General features: G+C 37.8%; 1 long non-coding RNA gene across 2 annotated transcripts; it reads right to left on the bottom strand.

Annotated features, from left to right (window-relative positions):
• Positions 1-3739: 3739 nt before the first annotated feature.
• On the bottom strand, positions 3740-4625 carry LOC109200976 (uncharacterized). Of its 2 annotated transcripts, none has more exons than XR_003218797.1 (3): positions 4495-4625; positions 4278-4415; positions 3740-3816 (listed from the first exon to the last, which is right to left on the bottom strand). It is a non-coding gene; the product is annotated as an uncharacterized LOC109200976 (long non-coding RNA). The 2 variants fall into 2 exon arrangements; XR_002061022.1 differs by having other exon boundaries at positions 3745-3819.
• Positions 4626-5055: the final 430 nt, after the last annotated feature.

Raw genomic sequence — 5055 nt, 5'->3', positions numbered from 1 at the left:
TTGGTTCAAATATCAAAAGTGATTTGGGCCATGTATATTTTATCTTCATTGCCAAATCTATTTATTCAAAAAATAATTAAATAACTAACGCAATTAACAATATAATAAAAAAAAAAAACACACTGGCGACCTGTGCCCCACATCTCCCCCTATGGCACCTCGGATACACTCCTTCCCCCAGCCCTGATGACCCTTATGAGGATAAGAAGAAGAGAATGGATGAATGGATGCCAAATTTATTAATAAATGTTTAGATAACAGAGGTGTTATCAGTGTTGTACTGTTGGTTCTGCAGCCACTAGATATAAAGTCTGTCTTCATTCTGGGTAAATGTGTCACGTTTGTTATCGCGGCTCTGATTGTTTCCCTGTTTCACTCCTTTCTTCAGTTGTTTTCATACACCCACAGGTGCCCTTGGACTTTAATTGCTCCTAGTGTCACTCACGTGTTTGGCATTACCTGAATCAGCTTTGTGTGTAAACATACCTGAAATCTTTTACTACTTGTTTCAACAGTGAAATGAATACATTACCTATAAATCAACTTCCTTTTGCATATTTGTATTTTTTATTTGTAAACTCTTAGTGTGGACATACACCAAGTTATGTTATTCACTATAAAACATGTTCCATCACTACCTAGGCATGCAATTTCAATTAATATCCAAACCTTTAAGTAGTCGGGCTATTCATTTTCAAACTGTAAAAACATGACACACAAACAAAGTCTCATGAAGAGACTCTCAAGAGAGAGGTAGTGTTGTGTTTGAAGTAGTGAACCTTGCCTGTCGAGGTAAACACAGAGAATCATTAAGCATGCATGTTATTAAAGTATTTTCCCCCTTTTCAGCTGCTCAATAATGCAACTGTATAATAAGCCAGTCTAATGGTAGCAACGGAGTGCATTTAGGTACTTAGACATCATCATCCTGCTGAAGTTTAAGTAACTTTGCATATGGCATGTTGATGCCAGATGGTGTAATTTAGAAATTGTTTCCCCATAAAATAATCTCTAGGGGTTACAGAGAGTGGTCTGAAAAAGAGAAAATATCCAGTTTTCTCAGTGAAAATGCCTTTTGTTGTTGTTGTTGTTGTTTTTTACACTTTTTACAGAATTAAATCAATCATATATATTCATCTCTGTAATATTCAGGATATTTATAATTGAGCTATTTGTATATAGTAGAGCTATTTCTCAATTTTGTAAACTTTGTAATATATTGTATTATTTAATTTAATTCAGTCTCTTACTGTTCTTATTGTCTTGGAGCAATTGTAACCACATAATTTCCTCAGAGATTAAAAGTATTCTGAATCTGCTGATTCTGACGATGAGACTGCTTTGAGCTGATAGGAAGGTGACAATAACTTGCATAACCACTCATTAAAACCAGGATATGCAGAAAAGCATCTCTGAGCAAACAACATGCTGAACTTGCGCATGAGCACACCAGTCCAACTCCTGCCAGCTAACCCTCTAAGTGCCAAATGAGTATTACTGAATACCTGAGTGTCGTTGCCGACCATGTCTATCTGTATTTTATTCCAGTGTACCCATCTTATGAAGGCTGCCTCCAGGATAATGTGTTGTCTCACAAAATTCAATTCATCTCAAGCTGGTTTCTTGCACATGATAATGATTTAGCTTTACTCAAATGGTCTCCACAGTCACCAGATCTCCACTAGAGCCTGATGGGATGTGGTGGAACAGGAGATTCACATCATTGATGTGCAGCTGACAAATCTGCAGCAACTTTGTGATGCTGTCATGTCAATATGGACCAAAAACCTCTGAGGAACATTTCCAGCACCCTGTTTAACCAATAAGAGCCAAGACCCAACTGGGAGAGTCAATTTTGAAACTTCAACAGAAACTTTCCTCAATGTGTAAAGGGGCGTGGGTTCTTATGGGTAAATCTATGCCATGAATGATTAAGGTAGTTCTGGGATCCAGGCTATTACTAGCAAAGTGTACCTAATAAAGTGAGTATAAACAATGGAAATGAGTGTCAATGGGGAAGCCACTGCCTTTAACCTACATTCTTTCTGTAGTGAGGAGGGGGCGACTCTTCATGCCAATTGTATTGACAGCAATGAGAAAGGGAGTCTTCTGCTCACTTGATTTAATTAAATAATAAACAGACTGGCGACCTGTGCCCCACGTCTTCCCCTATGGCACCTCAGATACGCTCCATCCCCTGTGACCCTGATGAGGATAAGCAGAAGAGAATGGATGAATGGATGCCAAATGACCTCAGTCAACTTTTTGGATGAGTTTTTTTCCCACTTCCCAGTTTCAGTCTTTTTCAGCAGTGTTCATGTTTTAAATCATGGTTTCATTAAAACAGTAAAAAAAAGGAACCCCTTTTCAACAGTGCTTGGACTATTTATACAATTTAAATGTATTCTAACTTCACAACACTTTATTTATTCTGGCCTTGGTCTCTTCAGATTTGTAGAACCAACCCTGAGATTAAACAAAACAAAACAAAACACAAGTGCCAATTAATCAGAACTTGTTTATTTCGTTATGATGAGCATTATTATACATTATACCCATGCAAACAATACCGAATCAAATGTTTTATACTCTTAAGTGTTACAAATAACAAAGAACTGAAGAAAAACATTACATGTTATAAAGGACTTTGCAACAATGACATACAAAAATCTATTTGTAATCATACTTATGGAGAGGACTTGACCGTTTTTACACATAATTCAGAAAATAATCAGTGTTTTTAATGAATGCAAAGTGATTTGAATGTGTACCCACCACCAAAGTCAAATGAGGATTAAACACGATGACTATCTGCCCCAAACTGTATAACAGTTTGGGGCTGTAACTCTTAAGTGTATGATATGTCCCCCTTTATTACCTGTTGCAATAAATTTAAAGAATGTTATCACCTGATCTGATACTCGATTAAGGATAAGCTACCAGCATTTCCATAGTGTGCCCCACCCAGAATGCATTTCTCACTGTGGAGATGGTTGGTATTTGTTACAGGTGGGTCCAGTCAGGTGACGGTCACACGTCAGAGTGTAGTTGACAAAAACAGTGCCGCCTCTCTGAAGGGAGCATCTGATTGTGTTTGTACCTTGAGTCAGGTAGTTCACACATGATCCTAGCCAATCATCAAACCACGCATCTTTGTCCCAGACTTCAATCCTCAGAGGACTGCTTGTTTTCACCTTTAAAAAAAAAAAAAAAAAAAAGTGAGCCAAAGTTAAAGTAGCATACAGTATAATGATGCGTGTTGTGTCCATTTATTGTTTCAACAATAATTAAAAAGGAAAAAAACAGCATTTCAGGTGTGTTTCATATAATAATTTAATATTTGTTGGAGTGTCATTAAAGTCATGTCTTTAATATACAGATATAACAGGGTTTTGTTTTTTTTTCAAATAAGGAAATTATTCTAAATTGTTTCATCTTTGTTTGTTTTTTTCAAATGTCCATGCTTTTACTTTTTGTTGGGGATACAAAATTAGGTAAAAGTGTTTTGTACTGACATTTTCCAGACGGTAATAGGTGATCCAGGAGGGGGAGTTAGATCGGATCACATTAGTCTGGTACCTAGGGTAGTCATATAGATCTTCACATATCTGTGAAATGGTAAAAGAAATGGAGAAAAAATTACTGTATACATGTCTATGATTGGTCTTTCCTTTGAAGCTTATCTTGTTCACTACTCACCCCTCAGTCTTGCCCCAAAAATCTCCTTTCAGACCAAAGACTTGGATCATGGTTATCGTCACTGTTCCCCTCTGAGTCTCTTTAGGACAACACTTGGAATCCAGGTCGGGACCCCTGCTGCTACAGGAAGATTGTGTATTGTTTGATATACTGATGGCGTTATCTTTTAAGTACTGCTCTATGGCAGCCTTCAGTCCTGCTTTTTGTGCTGACTGTTGCACCAGGTCATGCAGTGGTCTTAGGGAGTAGCAAACTACATCAGGCTGATCCTTGAGGGTTTTTAGCCAATTCTGGTAGCCCAGGGAGTCATTTCTGGTGAGTGAAAACTCCCCAGTCCAGCCTCTGCCTCCCACCACTTCTGAATAATGACTGTGGAGACCAGAGCTGTACAAGGCAGAGGTACTGTGGGTGTCTATAATTCATTATGATTCAGACTGGACAAGCAGGTACATGTAGACGTGACTCGCCTGAACTGCGCTCCAAGATCAACCTGAAGAACATTAATATTTGAAAAAAAATTCATACACTTCTGAATATTAAAAAATAAATAAAAGTGATGTGTATATTAATGTTATTACCTGGTGAATATAGTGTGTCCGTATGTGTCTATGAGGCGTCTGTACTGGGCTCTGGTTGCATAGCTGCAGGTAGCTGGCAGTCTGGCCAAATCTCTACTGAACTCAGCACTGAGAGGAGGGCTGTTGGACACACGGTAACTAAACACAAAAAAAATACATTATAATTAAACATCAAACATCAAAAAACTGTTGTGTTGCAGGAGTGTTCAAAGTCTACCTGTAATGTTTACAGGTGACTTTATGTGTGCTGAAGGTGTAGCGGTCCTCTCTGCTTTGGGCTGTAGCAAAGGTGTATGCCTTAGATTTGGTTCCTCCAATCTCCAAGTTGCTGAACTTCCTTAAATCCAGTCCAACCTAACAAAAATAAAAGCATGAGCTGCTTCCACGAAACATAAAGCATTCCAATCGCTGACAGCTGTACTTTTACATTAAGTGCTAAAAGTACATTTTAGCATGATAATCTAATCTGATACCTGCTAAATATTAACTTATTACTACTGCCTTTGCAATTATCATGCTAACTCACTTTATCTTTCTTTGCTTCGCATGATTTATTCCGGACATGTCTCACAAATCTAGCTGCACCACATGACTATTCTGGGCTTTAGACCAGATTTTATAGCAATATCACCAGTAATTTGTTGGGTTATTGGAGCAGCTCATGGTCTCCTTTTCATCAGTTTGGATTAATTTAGTCTTGTTATGTTTTTACTTGAACTGTGATTGTCAGTAAGTGAATTATAGGGTCACATTGAATTAACATGATCACTCACCTGTT

Source organism: Oreochromis niloticus, unplaced genomic scaffold (assembly GCF_001858045.2).
Source record: "Oreochromis niloticus isolate F11D_XX unplaced genomic scaffold, O_niloticus_UMD_NMBU tig00008802_pilon, whole genome shotgun sequence".
NCBI lineage: Eukaryota > Metazoa > Chordata > Actinopteri > Cichliformes > Cichlidae > Oreochromis > Oreochromis niloticus.
The sequence above is the reverse complement of the archived record's forward strand: the minus strand, read 5'-3'. Positions and strand labels throughout refer to the sequence as shown.